This window comes from Eurosta solidaginis, chromosome 4, assembly GCF_040869045.1.
Source record: "Eurosta solidaginis isolate ZX-2024a chromosome 4, ASM4086904v1, whole genome shotgun sequence".
NCBI classification, from domain to species: domain Eukaryota; kingdom Metazoa; phylum Arthropoda; class Insecta; order Diptera; family Tephritidae; genus Eurosta; species Eurosta solidaginis.
In genome coordinates, this window is record NC_090322.1 from 216,532,050 (window position 1) to 216,550,147 (window position 18,098).

General features: G+C 36.7%; 1 protein-coding gene across 1 annotated transcript in view; it reads right to left on the reverse strand.

Moving 5' to 3' along the window:
* kek6 (kekkon 6) overlaps positions 1-18,098 on the reverse strand; it is a 661,827-nt gene that overhangs the window by 548,282 nt on the left and 95,447 nt on the right. Inside the window, exon 2 of the mRNA XM_067784755.1 lies at positions 17,641-17,665. The gene's annotated coding sequence lies outside the window, so the exon portion shown is untranslated. The remainder of the gene's footprint in view (positions 1-17,640; positions 17,666-18,098) is intronic.

Genomic DNA, 18,098 nt, shown 5'->3' on the forward strand with positions numbered 1-18,098 from the left:
ATTCATTTTTTTTACTTTTCGACTTTAATTTTTAAGGTTTTTTTTATGACCAACTAAACAAATTTTCATATGTGTGTATGGCTCGAAAATTATTTTTTTGGGTATGCTAGTAGAATTTTTTTTCTTGAGCCCAAATCCAATCGAAAATTCGATAGCGCGACACCCAGTCTAGTGTGTATGTTTGTTAACTCCAAGCACTTATTTCTATTAAAACCAGTTCGTATTTAAAGTTCAATTTAAATATTTAAAGTCCAATTTAAAATGCCGGTCACATACTCAGTCAAAACTGAACATCGGTGCATTTGTGTCCCACAATTCTGAGAATACTGCAAAACTCTTCATAATACAATTCGTTTGTTAAAATACTCGCGTAAGCAAACTAAAACTATTTTATTATCTATTTCAGCACATCTTCGACCATTTTCCAAATGACAACAAATCGAATCCGATCCAAGCTAATTTTTTTGTCTTTTTTTTTATACTCAGTTGAGCAGAGCTCACAGAGTATATCAACTTTGATTGGATAACGGTTGGTTGTACAGTTATAAAGGAATCGAGATAGATATACATTATAGAAATTTGATTAAGCCATGTCCGTCCGTCCGTCCATCTGTCCGTTAACACGATAACTTGAGTAAATTTTGAGATATCTTGACGAAATTTGGTATGTAGGTTCCTGGGCGCTCATCTCAGATCGCTATTTAAAATGAACGATATCGGACTATAACCACGCCCACTTTTTCGATACCGAATTTTGCGATAATTCGTTACCAAAGAGGGATAAAGCGATGAAACTTGGTAGGTGGGTTGAACTTATGACGCAGAATAGAAAATAAGTAAAATTTTGGACAATGGGCGTGACACCGCCCACTTTTAAAAGAAGGTAATTTAGAAGTTTTGCAAGCTGTAATTTGGCAGTCGTTGTAGATATGTGATGTGATGAAATTTGGCAGGAACGTTACTCCTATTATTGTATGTATGCTTAATAAAAAGTAGCAAAATCTGAGAACGACCACGCCCACTTTTAAAAAAAAATTTTTTTAAAGTGAAATTTTTACAAAAAATTTAATATCTTTACAGTATATAAGTAAATTATGTCAACATTCAACTCCAGTAATGATATGGTGCAACAAAATACAAAAATAAAAGAAAATTTCAAAATGGGCGTGGCTCCGCCCTTTTTCATTTGATCTGTCTAGGATACTTTTAATGCCATAAATCGAACAAAAATTTACCAATCCTTGTGAAATTTGGTAACGGATTAGATTCTTGGACAATAACTGTTTTCTGTGAAAAAGGGCGAAATCGGTTGAAGACACGCCCAGTTTTTATACACAGTCGACCGTCTGTCCTTCCGGTCGGCCATTAACACGATAACTTGAGCAAAAATCGATATATCTTTACTAAACTCAGTTCAAATAATTGTCTGAACTTACCTTCTATTGTTATAAAAAATGGCCGAAATCTGACTATGACCACGCCCACTTTTTCGATATCGAAAATTACGAAAAATGAAAAAAGTGCCATAATTCTATACAAAATACGAAAAAAGTGTTGAAACATGGTAATTGGATTGGTTTATTGACGCAAAATATAACTTTAGAAAAGCACTTTGTAAAATAGGTGTGAAGAAAATGAAAAAGTTATGCAGGGCGAAATCAAAAGTCCTTGGAATCTTGGAAAGAATACTGTTCGTCGTATTACATATATAAATAAATTAGCGGTACCCGACAGATGATCTTCTGGGTCACCCTGGTCCACATTTTGGTCGATATCTCGAAAATGCCTTCACATATACAACTACCACCACTCCCTTTTAAAATTCTTATTAATACTTTTAATTTGACACCCATACTGTACAAACACATTATAGAGTCACCCCTGGTCCACCTTTATGCCGATATATCGAAAAGGCGTCCACCTATAGAACTAAGGCCCACTCCCTTTTAGAATACTCATTAACACCTTTCATTTGATACCCATAACGTACAAACAAATTCCAGAGTCAACGCTGGTCTACCTTTATGGCGATATCTCGAAAAGGCGTCCACCTATAAAACTAAGCCCCACTCCCTTTTAAAATACTCATTAACACCTTTCATTTGATACCCATACCGTACAAACAAATTCTAGAGTCACCCATGGTCCACCTTTATGGCGATATCTCGAAAATCCGTCCACCTATAGAACTAAGGCCCACTTCCTTTTAAAATACTCATTAACACCTTTCATTTGATACCCATATCGTACAAACAAATTCTTGAGTAAGCCCTGGTCCACCTTTATGGCCATATCTCCCTCTCCGCGCTCACTCCCTCTTAAAATACTCTTTAATACCTGCCATTTGATACGCATGTCATACAAACACATTCCAGGGTTACCCTAGATTCATTTTCCTACATGGTGATTTTCCCTTATTTTGTCGCCATAGCTCTCAACTGAGTATGTAATGTTCGGTTACACCCGAACTTAGCCTTCCTTACTTGTTTCTATTTAAGCCATTACTCTACTGAAATCGTTTTTATCGCAACCACCTTTATTAGCCACCCACCTGTAAATGTCTACCAAACCTACACATCCAATAAACTACAAGACCGTAGTAGAGCAAGAACTGAAAGTTGCGTGACTAAAGCGCTTTGCCAAGTATTTTGGGTTAGTTTGGTACACCTACTATGGTTTCTCCCAATCGGGTTTGAATTCCTTTTGATTTTATTGGTGTGGTGGTTTGTTGCTATGCGCGAAAATGCGGTTAGTTAGGTTAATATCTTAGGTCGGCATGCTATCTATTGCCAAGTGATGTTTGTGTGTTTCACGCAAAACTATCATTTTTGTTCTGTTCGTCGCTTTGTGTAGAAAAAAAAATCGTTTTATAATGACAGAAACAGCTCAACACTTGAATTGCATAATTTTTACCTACAATATTGTTTAAATGTTCAAATTGATGGACATGCTGGCCACTGAAAGAGATTGTGAATAATATCATCAGAAAACAAAATTTATGATATGTTTTCTCAATCATTATACAAATCTATATCAAATTTTAAAAACTGTGTATATAATAATGTTATTGAGGAACTTCTATCAAAGAGAAAACAAAAGTGGCATTTAGAGGAAGTAAGGAGAAAATAGTGACAGATGCACCACACAGGCGTACAATAACTCACTGGATTTATTGTATGTAAAAGATACCTCGTTTCAGAAAAAAGTATCCCATTCAAAAAAGTACCCGTTTCCAAAAAGGTGTTAGGTTTTAAATAGTATACGGTACCTTAAACATCAAAATCGAAAAAAGTCAAAAAGATGAAATTTCGCAGGCTCGAAAATTATTTTTTTGGGTATGCGTAGTGGAACTTTTTTCCTGATCCCAAATCCTATCCAAAATTCGATGGCGCGATATCGGTTAATAAATCGACCCAGTTTATGAATATACATATTTTTTGCACTTCATCGTTTCACAGAACAAGCATTCCATACCGACTCCGAGCAACATAGTTAGTTAGTTATATTCTTAGATAGAATTGAAAACATCTAGTTGACAATCGCAAAAGTTAAAACTAATACCATAGCCATCCAGAAGCACAACTTATCGCTCCTAGTCCGTCGCTAAACGTCTTATTTTATTCCAGGTGGTGGTGGAAGAGCTCTCATTGAAAATCGTACTCATCCAAGTTTGTCGAGGACGTCCCCTGCGCCGTCTTCCTTGTGGGTTCCATTAAAAGGCCATTTTGGCAACGTTGTCATCTTCTCTGCGGAGAGTATGACCGATCCAACCCCACTTATTTTTTTTAATTTCAGTGTAGATTGAGGGGTTTTTCGTGAGTGACAGTAGATCGGCGTTGCTGATTGTTCTTGGCCAGAAGATACGGCAGACTATTCTCAGACACTTGTTTATAAACGTTTGCAATCGTCGGTTAATGCGGTCAGAGACAAGCCAGATTTCTGATCCGTATAAAAGAACTGATTTCATGCTGGTGTTAAAAATCTTCAGTTTTGTTTTCATCGACAGTATGCGAGAGCGCCATACTCGGCCTAACTTGTGGAATACAGTTCGTGCCTTACAGATCCTTGCAGATACATCCGATTCTGCCTCGCCATCTTTAGTAATTTGGCTACCATGGTAGCAGAATTCTTCTACATCCCAAATAACGGTAGTGCTGCCATTTCATACAAGTTGGAGAGGAGATGTGTTCGTTGTTTGTAGTCTCATTAGTTTAGTTTTTAGGTAGTTAATTTTCAAACCAACTGTGCGAGCGTTGATTTCGGGTCGCTGGAGTTTTGCGGCAACAGCAGCTAGTGTGTGAGTAGAGAAGACGATATCATCAGCGTAGTCTAAATCGCTTAGTTTCTGATTCAGCCTCCATTGTAACCCATCTGGGGCTTCTGCGCTTGTGCACTTCAGCACATCGTCCAGCACTACTATGAAAAGCACCGGTGATAGGGCGCACCCTTGTCGTACGCCTTTGTTTATGCTAAATTTGTTGCTGTTTTTTCCTTTGATGTGTACACTGATCATTGCATCTCTGTAGAGGGCCATAATCATGTCGATGACTTTCTCTGGGGCACCGCAGTTTTTCAGCGCACTCCGTATCGCATCACGGAAGATTGTATCAATCGCACATTCAAAGTCAATGAAGAGAAGATGTAGTGGCGATCTCATACGAGAAACATACGGGAGACAAATAAATTTTCGCTGACAAACTTTTCATTGCAGATATACACTTGGAGTGTTTGCCAAGTGACTTCCGAGGGGCGACTCCGCTTGTAGAGCAACTGCTTCTAAAGTATTTTAATGTTGTTTGGCCCGGTCTTTCAATCATGGACCTTCGAGCTCGCTACCACCACCTAGAGGTGCTTCATGTAACTTTTATAGCAGTAGATGAGTTACGATTCGTCGCGGGCCCGTGTGTGGTTGTATTTTACGAGTTTGATTCTCTTAATAACGAAGGCTCCTTCGAGGACAATACCTGCACGAAAGTGTCCAGTAGAAAATTCAGTTTAACTCTTCCTGAGTTGAGCTGTTCACTCCGCCTAACAATCCGAAACATGCTAGCTTTTTCACTTTCCCTAATATGTGTTGATTTCTCTTTTTTTGTCTAGCGCTTTTCAAGAAACAACAGTTCCATATGTTATTAACTATCGAACGACTTCGTTGTACATGCAATGGATAACGGTCCGCAGCTCCTACCTAAGGTCTGTTCGCAGGTGCAGGTAGTAGTGATAGATATCCATAGCCACTTTTAAAATGTAGTATCAAAACTCTTTAGTTCTGATAGTAAAGTCACTACGTATTTCACTTTCAGAGGGTAACTACAGCTAAACTTTAAATTGTAGAACTTCGCTTTGCGTTCCTCTAAATTAAAATTTTTTCCAATATCAATAATCGTGAACGAATATGACTTTATTCTTGATAATTTTCTAGTTGATTGCTTCCAGGCAGTTGTGGTCAATTTATTGGCCTTTCAACAGAAGCTTTGTTTTCTACATTGCTTCTGTTGAGTAGTCCGAAGTCAAATACTTTTCAGTTTTCTTTAGTACAGTTTTCATTTTCAATTTTAAAGCATTTCATAATGGTACATACAACTTTAGTGAGTTTGCATGAGATTATCTATTTCTAAATATTTATGTTATGCTGACAGCTAACAGGTCTGCAACACGCAAATGCCATTTCACTTGCGTCCCATATCTTCGCCACCTGTAGGTGGCGAATACTCAAATCGCTACAAACGTGTTGTGATCGGATTAGTATTTGTGGTTTTTTGGTTTTTGCTTTCTTCTCTTAACGAACTCCTTCTAATGCTTTCTTTTCTCCAGTGATTTACTTCATTTTATCCTTCTACATTTTCTTTTCAACTTCGCCTACATGCTTAGGGCTTCCGCGTTTTGGTTTCGATTTTTATGAGCTCTTAAGCTTATGTGTCATGACTTTAAGCCGATTTGCTGCAATCACTGACATAACCAAAGAACAACTTGCTCATGGACAGACTCACTGGTAATATAAAGTAAATAAATTGGTAATATGCGCGATGTAAGGCGATATTTAAATCAACTTCGGGCAACCGTCATCTTCTTTTCGTATTCTCCTTTCATTTATTTAACACTGTTTTAAATTTTTATTTTTTCTTCGTCGATTTGCTAGATAAACATTTTTTCTCAGATCGAATGTTAGCTGAATTCGTAATTTTCCTTTATGACAGGTAAATTTTTAATGCCATCCATGTCAGTTTATTTTAAAATTTTCACCTTTTGATCATTTATGCTTCGTGGTTAAATTCCTCGTTTTTGGTTCAGGCATATTTATTATTTTATTAATTTTATTTAAAAAACTATGCTAATCGGATTTGAGAAAGTGCGTTTTAATTTTGCAAGCTTTCCCAAACCTAAAAAATGTACTTCAGTTAAATATAGAAAAATAAGTAAATTCAAGGCGAAGGATAGTTAAAAGTGTAGGGAGAAGAAGAGAGAGATGGGTAGGAAGAGGGAGACGAAGGGAAATGTGTAAGGGAAGATGAAGAGCGGCATGGAGAAGAAGGTGTGAGAGAGAGGGAGAGAGAAAGAGGAAGGGAGGGGGAAAGGAGAAGAAGAAGTAAAAGAAAACAAGTAAGGAAGGTTAAGTTGGGATGTAACCGAACATTACATACTCAGTTGAGAGCTATGGTGACAACATAAGGGAAAATAACAATGTAGGAAAATGAACCGAGGGAAACTCTGGAATGTGTTTGTATACATGTGTATCAAATGAAAGGCATTAAAGAGTATTTTATGAGGGAGTGGGCCATAGTTCTATAGGTGGACGCCAATTAGGGATATAGCCATAAAGGTGGATCAGGGTTGACTCTAGAATGCGTTTGTACGATATGGGCATCAAATGAAAGGTGTTAATGAGTATTTTTAAAATGGCGTGGGCCTTCGTTTTATAGGTGTTCGCCTTTTCGAGATATCGCCATAAAGGTGGACCAGGGGTGATTCCAGAATTCGTTTGTGCAATATGGGCATCAAACGAAAGGAGTTAATGAGTATTTTAAGAGGGAGTGGGCCTTAGTTCTATAGGTGGACGCCTTTTCGAGATATCGCCATAAAGATGGACCAGGTGTGACTCTAGAATTCGTTTGTGCAATATGGGTATCAAACGAAAGGAGTTAATGAGTATTTTAAGAGGGAGTGCGCCTTAGTTCTATAGGTGGACGCCTTTTCGAGATATCGCCATAAAGATGGACCAGGTGTGACTCTAGAATTCGTTTGTGCAATATGGGTATCAAACGAAAGGAGTTAATGAGTATTTTAAGAGGGAGTGTGCCTTTCTGGACCAGGGGTGACTCTAGACTTTGTTTGTACGATATGGGTATCAAATGAACGGTGTTAATGAGTATTTTTAAAAGGGCGTGGGCCTTCGTTCTATAGGTGTTCGCCTTTTCGAAATATCGCCATAAAGGTGGACCAGGGGTGACTCTAGAATGAGTTTGTACGATATGGGTATCAAATTAAAGGTATTAATGAGAGTTTTAAAAGGGAGTGGTGGTAGTTGTATATGTGAAGGCGCTTTCCAGATATCGACCAAAATGTGGACCAGGGTGGCCCAGAACATCATCTGTTGGATACCGCTAATTTATTTATGTATGTAATACCTACCAAGATTTTAAGGGTTTTTTATTTCGCCCTGCAGAACTTTTTCATTTTCTTCTACTTAATATGGTAGGTGTCACAACCATTTTATAAAGTTTTTTCTAAAGTTATATTTCGCGTCAATAAAACAATCCAATTATCTTACCATGTTTTATTCCTTTTTTTGTATTTGGTATAGAATTATGGCATTTTTTTCATTTTTCGTAATTTCGATATCGAAAAAGTTGGCGTGGTCACAGTCGGATTTCGTTCATTTTTCATACCAAGATAAAGTGAGTTCAGATAAGTACGTGAACTGAATTTAGTAAAGATATATCGATTTTTGCTCAAGTTATCGTGTTAACGGCCATGCGGAAGGACAGACGGACGACTGTGTATAAAAACTGGGCGTGACATCAACCGATTTCGCCCATTTTCACAGAAAACATTTAACGCCATAAAATCTATGCCCCTACCAAATTCAAAAGGATTGGTTAATTTTTGTTCGACTTATGGCGTTAAAAGTATCCTAGACAAATTAAATGAAAAAGGGCGGAGCCACGCCCATTTTTAAATTTTCTTTTATTTTTGTATTTTGTTGCACCATATCATTACTGGAGTTGAATCTTGACATAATTTACTTATATATTGTAAAGATATTAAATTTTTTGTTAAAATTTTACTTTAAAAAAAAATTTTTTTAAAAGTGGGCGTGGTCCTTCTCCAATTTTGCCTATTTTTATTAAGCGTACATATGGTAATAAGAGTAACGTTCCTGCCAAATTTCATCATGATATCTTCAACGACTGCCAAATTACAGCTTGCAAAAATTTTAAATTACCTTCTTTTAAAAGTGGGCGTTGCCACGCCCATTGTCTAAAATTTTACCAATTTTCTATTTTGTGTCATAAGTTCAACTCATCTACCAAGTTTCGTTGCTTTATCGGTCTTTTGTAATGAATTATCGCACTTTTTCCGTTTTTCGAAATTTTCGATATCGAAAAAGTGGGCGTGGTTATAGTCCGATATCGCTAATTTTAAATAGCGATCTGAGATGAGTGCTCAGGAACCTACATACCAAATTTCATCAAGATACCTCAAAATTTACTCAAGTTATCGTGTTAACGGACGGACGGGCGGACGGACATGGCTCAATCAAATTTTTTTTCGATCCTGATTATGTTGATATATGGAAGTCTATATCTATATCGATTCCTTTATATATGTACAACCAACCGTTATCCAATCAAACTTAATATACTCTGTGAGCTCTGCTCAACTGAGTATAAAAAGAGATGGAGAGAGAGGGTTAGGTTGAAAAGGGGGCTGATTAAGAGAGCCAGGGATATAAAGAAGGAGATGGAACGAAAGAGAGAGAAAGATAGCGGGAGCCAATGACGACGAAGGCTGTGGAGAAGACGAAGAAGTAATAGGAGAAGAAAAAGGAGAAGGATGTGGAGAGGGAAAATGATAGGGGTGGAAGAGAGAGAGAGAGCTGTAGAGGGATAATTTAGAGATGGCGAGAGGGAGATGTAAAGAGAGAAGAATAGGAAATAGAGCGAGCAGGAAATAGGGAACGGAAGGCAAAGGAAAGTTAGAGAGGGGAAAAAATGAAGAACAAGAAGAAGAATAAAGAAAAGGAATTCAATGAGGGGATAGAGGGAAAAGAGGCTATTAGACTAAAGCTGCAATTGATGGAGGTAAAAATGGAATAAGATGGAAAAGTGTCCCTCTCCCAAAACAGATGTATAAGAAAATTGTGATGGTAAAATAGAAAGTTACGACAGACCCATCAGTTTTCCCCAATAATGAGCGGGAAGATTAATGAAGTCTTCCTTTTACTCGGTGCAGGTCTCTGACTCTTAATCTAATGCCTAATGCAAGTGTGGTTGGAAATACTCCGGATATTTTTCAAATATTCACATAACATAATCCATCCAATGATGTCTTCAATTATTTGTTTTTTGCAACCGTAAAAATATGACATCAACCACACAGCGGCCAAACAAACTAGAATCGTTCACTCCTACCTGCCTACGAATCATATACAGCATTAAAACAAATAACGGTTTAATGATTGCAGTTCGTACATAAAGCTATTTGACTGTCTACTACAAAGAGAACGATAGAACTAGATAAGGAATTGAAGATGCTAAAACGCCGAACAACCTAGTTATTAGTATGGCTAGGTTGAACTGGCCGGTCAATATAGACCTCAAATAGACTGAATGTGTCCATAGTATTGCTAGAATTTGTTTGACGACCAAACGTTGTACAAAAACTCCATCCTCTTGGCAAATACTAGGACCTTGCTACCCTTAGATCTGACGCCCCTTATCACTGGAGCCTTAACCTGACGAGCGCAGAACATGAACATAGAATGTGCCCAACCATTTCTTCATTGAGCTCGCACTTCCCACACCTACTGTTACTGACGAGACCCAGCTTATAAGCATGTGACGCCAGAAGGCAGTGACCATTTAGTATGCCCTTCGTGAGCCTTAAGTCTTCTCTCTTCAGATATATGAGCCACTCTCTAATATCGTGGGATTTACACATGCTCTGAGAAATTTTGCAGCCCCGCGCTTTTGTCACCGCCATTCCTGCTTCTCCTAAACGGATTGGGACTTCTATTGTCGTTTCAGGGTGTGAGGGTCATCGCCCTTTTCGTTACCTTCTATCCCTTTATGACCGGGAACCCAGTAAAGATGTATTATCCGGCCTGAGTGAAGGTTTTCCAATGCTTCTTTACATTCTAGAATACTTGTTGATGAAACAAAACCTAAGTCGACCTGAGAAATTTGGAGGGAGCCAGATTTGCCGCTTTGTTTTTAATAATAAAATCCCAGATTGTTGTGCACATTTTTTCCCTTATTTTATAAAATTGTTTTTTATTTTAAATTGCCGTACATCTTTGTTGTGACACTCGGCAGTTAAATATTACATTCTTAGTATTTCTTAAGTTGACTTAAGTTATTATCGCTTGTGACCACAGAAGTATAGGCCTTAGAATTTTTTTTTTTGAAAACAAGCAAGAATTACTTGACTCGATAAATCAGAAATTTGCCTATTCAAGAGATGTTCTTAGCTGGAAATATTCCTTAAGATTGCGACTTCAACTTAGTTGCGCTCAACTTCTAGCAAAACTCGTATAACAATGCAGCATAGCAGCGATTTAATTGAGTTTCATGAAGCTCACGAGCCTAACGAGTCTTTCGGTATTCGCGAATCTCGCGTGAGGGTATCGGCTTCAAAAAATGTCTTCTCGAAAAAATTCTAGAAGTTGAAAGTTCTACTACAAGCCAAAACTTACAAAGGATTATTTCCCTTTCGCAACTTGGCATACATTCCCTGCTCCAAATGCGCTTAAAAATATACACATGATTGCAAAGCTTCATAATTCACCCAAAAAACTAACTTAAATTCCATTAAAGTAATTTTCTAATTTACGGTTGAGCAAAAACGATAGAGAGAAGCTTGTTAACCGCTTTTAAATATTTGACGATACAAACTCATATTAGGGTTAAGTGTTGACGCATAGTTGAATGGATTTTAAGTGCGAACTGGTGCGGCAGCTGACGATAAACCGCAAATTTGTCTAAATCTCCTTTACGTTGACGGCAAAATAATAGGGGGACTCATGATAGCATATAAACTTATAAGGTGTAAAATTATATCCATTTACACACGCGGTTATATGAACGCACCTAGTAATACTCTTGATAAACTTGATTGTTTTTCAGCTGTATTATTTCCAAAAAAATTTTTTTGATTGTTATACAAATTAAAAAATACCAAGATTAAGTGTAAAATCAAAACTAAAACGCCTTTACTTGCTGATGTTGGAGATTTTTGATGAAAATGCCGTCTGTAATGTCTGCAAGGTTGCATTCCTTTGAGTTTACCGCGTTTACACAATGAAATGTGCGCGTAAATTTATACAAATCGTGTAAATGATTTTTCATACAAAATTTGACAGCTCCTGCGTAAACTAGATAAATTTATACGTTTACACACTTTATAAGGCATTTATACGGTTACATGAGTCCCCCTAATTAAAATAGCGACTTATACATTCATGTACACATTTGTATTTATATTTGTGTGGGGTATGAGCCTAAGCATACATATACATTTAACGCTTACCCAAGGTCGGAAAAGCCTACTCGAATTATCTATTGAACATAGAACAAACAAATACCTTAAAAAAAATCAAAGAGTGTGAAATTACCGTTAGTAATGAGGTGATACTATTTTTAAGTACTTTAGGCGCAAAATTTTGTTACAGTGATTTTCAACCACGGATATCAAAATCAATTAAAGAGATACCTAGCAGCGCGAAGTTTTTGATTTTTCTATACAACAAAATCAATCCATTTTTCATTCCTTATATTTCCTAGTATAAATAAATTATGCAAGAAAAAATGTTGGTATTGTTTAGTTTAAACTTGTAAGCAGCTAAGTCTACTTTATTGCCACACTAAGCACATTTCTTTGTTTTCTTAGCAAAGGAAGCTGGCTTTATATTTTGGTTAGTTGCTTGGGGAGTATTGCGATTCCTGTATGTAGCTGTGTAGATGTGTACAAAAAAGGAAGAAAAAAAGCAAATAGTATAAAATAACAAGAGAGAAAGTATTCATTGCCATTCTATCGCTGCTCCCTTTCGATTTTTTGTTTGTTGACGGTTGAGTTGCCGTAATTTAACTTTATTGCATAATTTTGCGTCTGAAATTAATTTGCATACTTTTAGATCTGTTTATATTAGATATTAACTTTCCATTACTTGCTCTTCGAAAAAAGACAGAAAGAACTTAAAAACAATCACCTGCGCTAATCCTTTTTTCTTATACGTGTAGCCCAACCCAAAGCTTTTTTTGTATGTACAGTAAAGAGATTTACAAGATTTTTATTTCTAAAGTAACTGTTAAGCGAGTAGACTTTAATGATTGCAAACACGAAATTTCTTTAAGTTTTTATTTATAAACTTTTCTACCAAATAAATACAAATCCCTCTAATGCATAAGAGTTCCTCAGGGCACTCGTTTTCAGAGTCCGTTAATTTGAACGTACAGATGTATTTCGTACCATTGTTTATATGCAGACTTCATGCATATGTCCACCAACAAAAAGTGATCAAATCGGACGAGGTATTGTGAAATGGTGCGCAGTTTTTGTTAGTCGAGTGTTTTAAGTCGTAAAATACACAAGGGTAATTTTCATGTGAAGTGCGTTGTTTTAAAAAAATTAAAAAAAAAAAAAACTTATAACTTTAAGCTGTGTTAAATTTTTCTTACCAATTTTCGTAAGTATAAAGTTTGTTGGTGCAGTATCAGAAATGGAATAAGAAACAGACTGTGCAAATTTTTAAAAGTTTTGTAATCGTGCCTGTGGGTAACTTTGTGAAACCAAGAACATATATTTTTGCTTTTAGATTGAATAAGTGAATATTTCTTGATAATTTTTTTTTTTTATTGTGATATAGAGTCATTGCAGATAATAGCCGTGTTTTTTAACACGCGTATATCCGTTTACGCTTAAACTTTATATTGACTGCTAAGAGACAAACTATAAATACACCTCTGAAATTGCTGCGCATAAATTTTGTCCTACTAAATTTCAATATGCATTATACTCAGATGTAACTGAAATATGTGTCTTTGTTTCACCCTGTACACTAATTCTATGTATTATATGTGTGTCCACAATTCATCGCAACTGATTCAGCTATATGTTATACCCTATGGCCATCAGAGCGTTGCGTCTCCGCTTTTCGGTACACCCTGTTGCTGTAGCTAGTGGTTTTACCACAGCCGCTAGATGGGTCTCCTAAGCATTATCTAAGCGAAGATAGGCGTTTTTTAACACGCGCAAACGAAACATATACGCGCGTGTTAAAAAACACGGCTAATGTTGAAGCTATATCTAATCGCCATGAACAGCTCGTACAAGAGGGGAAAAGGCGGAAAATAGGCGACTTGAATGAGAGAAAAAAAATTTAACCTGAGCTCAGTAAGTGATGATCAGATAAGAAGTTTGATGGATTCAGTGATTGGGTCAGATGACAGTAACTTCGATGACGACGACTCAGTTAATGATCCGGGTTACATAGACGAGATAACGCCAGAAAAGTATAAGAATATAGATGATTGTTTGAATACTATGAATTTAGCTGAAGCAAGTAGTACATTTATTCAAGATGCTAACATTTCTCTGGACAGCAGTTTGCTTGGAGTGTCATCAACATTTTTAGATACCCCAAAAATAGCAACAAATGCCGAAATACCAAAAACATCGACTCAGTCAAACAATACAGTACCCAAAGAAGAAGGGACCATCTGTTAGTTAAAGCGCAGGGGATTTGCACAAATTAAGTTAAAGACGAGCCCTAAGTAAGATTGTTGTAGTAGTAGCAGTAACCAAGAATTTTCTCTTCACTAGGTTTGGCCGATATTGATAAGCAGTCCAATGAGTTTAAAAACATTCTTTGTAGCGTTTAGAGGGAATGAAAAGCTGTCTGATGAAGTAGTTTGTCTTGAAGCACCCTACCAATTCTTCAAATACCTTTTCTCGGAAGAAATAATTGAATTCATTGTAGAACAAATGATTGTGAAAGCTTTTGCAGAAGATGTCAACACACAATTTCATGTGGACTTGGAATTGGTTCACCGCTATCTTAGGTTATGTATGTTGTTACAATCCCAATACTCGTTGGTACTTGGGAAAAATTCAAGTAGACAAAGTACAAAAATTCATGCCTCTAAGTAAGTGTGAGCAAATGAAGAAATATGTGTCTTTCTCAAACTGAGAAGAAAGGGTAAGACGGGCGAAGAGGTTATGATTCTCTGTTTCGTATCAGGAAGCTCTTAGATGCATTGAACGAAGGATTTCATTCAATTCGAAAAACAGCGCGATGTGTTGTACCAAAATTAGACATCACCTTAGACAGTATATGCCAAACAAACCTCATAAATGGGGCGTAAAGTTATTTGTACTGAGTGATACACATGGGTACTTATATAGTTTCGAGATATTCAATGATTCAGGTGATAATGTTGTTGTACCTGGAAGTCCAGATCTCGGTGCTACTGCTAATGTGCGCTTATTTATAAATTTTTTGTTTTGTATTTAACAAAAAATATCAAGAAACAAAAAATAAAAATAGTTTTCTTATGAGCTTGTAATGTATTGAATTTTTGTATATCTATACGCTCAGGGATGTCGTCAGGCCTCCTACATTGGACCTCGCCTGGTGGCTAAATTATTATATATTTCGCAAATCTGACAACAGATTCGTCTTTCTCGAGGCAAAGTTATGCCAAAAAAAAATATGGCCACTCAGGCCGACACAGTTTTGGAGTGTGCATTTCAGGGACATGTTAATTAGGCTAAACAACTTGTCACAAAATAAGCTGAGCCGAGGATCTTAAAGCTTTTTGAATGGTGCTGAATAACAGTTTGAAGAAATATCGAAAATTCATAAGCTATGAAAAATCAATTCTTAAGATATATATTATATGAAGAACTGATCTTGGAAATTTTTTCAGACAACAATGTATGCCTTATACGTAAACATTCTGTCCACTTTTTAGCTTACAAAATAAGGAAGAAAGACAAAAACTTTCTGTCTTATACCTCCAGCGGGTTAGGGGGTTAGAATATACCCGCGGTAGGTATGCCTGTCGCAAAAGATGATTAAAATACCAGATTCAAGGAGCTGTGTATCGTAACCTTTTCAGGTTTCCAGCGCAATATATAGCTTCTCCAGACCCAATTGTCAACCTCACCTATCCGTGGCGATTCCTATTTCCTTAGCAGCCGAGGTTCGACGACCCAGAACTTCTCATGGATCTAGGGGGTGGGAGGGCAGGATTGCCTAGAAGGTCGCATGTGGTCATAACAAATCGTTCCCGAGATGGTCGGGCTTGGTACCGGAAAGTACCAGATCTGCATCAGGTAAAGGACCATCAACTCGATAACACTCCCCAAAGCCTTCGGGAGTGTCCTTATCGCTACAACAACAACAACAACTAAACTTTCATATCCGAAAAATCGATTGCGTCATCAAATCCACTCGGTTCTAAAAATGATTAGTCGGACACCCAAATAAACCCTCTCCCCGAATTTGAGTAAAATATATCGGGAACTTTTTGCATTGAAGGAAATATACACACGGATATGGCTAAGTCGGACTATATATTGCTAGGTATGTATATCCAATTTCAATATACGGTTTCGATTTCACGAAAGGTATAAAAATTGTCTGGCGGAGTCTGGTGTGGTAAATATAACCAGAGCATGAACGAGCTTAACTATATATTTCTCAAATTTTAAAATTTTATTTTTTGCTTTTCGTTTGCTTTTATATACGCAAACTAGCAGACCCGGCGGACGTTTTTCTGCCCTAAATTTGGCCTATCTGCATACATTTTAAAAAGCTTTATCCGTCTAGCTCTGCCCTCGCCCTCTTCAATTTTTCCTAATCCTTTTATTCACTCCTCCCTCCGTCTTTTTCGCATCATCTATCTCCATCTTCGTCTCATTCTATCTATCTCTCAGTCTATCTCTTTTGTTCCAGTCCCAGTCCCACTTAGTCTTAGTCCCAGTCCTAGTCCTAATCCCAGTCCCAGTCCGTCTCTGGTTTACTTCTCGTAAAAAAGGATCTTAAATACTAATATAAGCAAATTTATATACAAAATTTCAGGCAAATCGAATAGGACATATGTAAATAGGTATGTGGGTATTATAAATTCTTGTCTTTATTTCGGCTTGGCATGCATATTTATCAGTTTTGCCAGGTTGATGCGACTAAATCGAATATCACAATGAATTTTAGAGCTCTCAGCAACAGCTTTCATTTGATATCCATAATACACACACATTCTAGGGGTATCCGGGTCCATGTTTTGGCCTATATCTCGGAACCCTAGCTACACAGGGGTATGAAAATTACCCTCTACTAAAGCACTCATCAACAGCTTTCATTTGATATCCATATTCTATAAACTCATTCTAGGGTACCCGGATCCACGTTTGAACAAAATCGACCGACGCACCTCTTCAAACACCGGCGACCAAATAACACACATTTTAGCCTTTCGTTTTATATAATATATATTATATAGATTTTTATTTTTCACCCTTCACTATAATATTAAAACGAAATGCAGATATTCGTTGCTTTTGAAATTCGGCTTAAAAGTTGCACATGGAACAACAAAAGACTCTCCTGAATTAAAAAAAAGTGTCTTAGTACTTCTAAGTCGCGGGCCCCCTCAGAAACCCGGAGTCCGGGGGTAATCCCCCTCCCCCCCCTCCTCCCTCTCTCGACGTTGTTTAATTAAACACCAACCAATTACACGGAAGTATATCCTCACCACTGAAAATATGAGTGCCGGTGCGTATACGTAACATTTTATTATTACGTATAAACATATAAAAAAACTTGCAATAAAATAATATTGCGACTATAAACTGAGATATAACCTATTCCATATTTCAAGTTAGATCAAACTACACACGAGGTGTAAAACAAATTCAAATTCGGTTTAGTAGTTTAGGAGTCCATCCCGGACAAACAATGTGACACATGATTTTTATATATAAAAATATACTAAGTATATTCTGTATGAAAGTTTAAATATATGTAGCACAAGGCAATTGGGATAAAGATTAACTACAACAAGACTTAGCTTTGGTAGGATCTGTTTGTCAGCAAATCGATCAACTTAGGAGTTCGTGTGTTTATCAATCTCCCGTGGGAAGAAAACTTCAAAACAGCTGTCTCCTTGTCGGTACTGATATTGCTTTGTTTTCCCAAAATATATATTAGTTTTAAAAACTGCTTGAAATATGTCCTCATATATTAAGTAATAGAGAGCATTTGCCGCAATGGCTAGCTTTTGTGCTTCTGAAAATAACAAATGCATTTCCTAGTAGAAACTCACAAAATTAACCGAAGAAAGATAAGAAAAAAATCAGTTGACATTACTATTCTGAAATACCATTACAAAGAACGGAAAAATTTACTTTATTTAACCTCACCTCTAAAAGAACCAGAATTCCATACCTGCAAAGAAACAAAGTAGTTTAATTAATTGTTATTAAATAATTTATAATTTATTTTATTTATAATAAAGGTAATAAAGATGGTTTTTTGTTGCGCAAAAAAACAAAAAAACAAAAAAAAAAAAATCAGTTTCAATATACTGAGATGAAGCGTTATGATGGCCGGTAGTTTTAAACCAAAAGTTCAATTTCTCTGTCTCTTCCTCCAATTCGATGCTTGCGTATTTGCCAAGAGGACGGAGTTTTTTTTTAAATACAGGTCCTGATTTCTGATGCGATCTGTCAGTTTGACTATAAGCGAATTTCTGGTAGCACTATGGACTCATTCCTTATATATGAGGTCCTCACAGACTAGCCAGCTCAACCTAGTCTTACCAAAACAAATTAAAAAAAACTGTTAACTTAGGCCTTAGAAATGTATAAACTCATTTTGG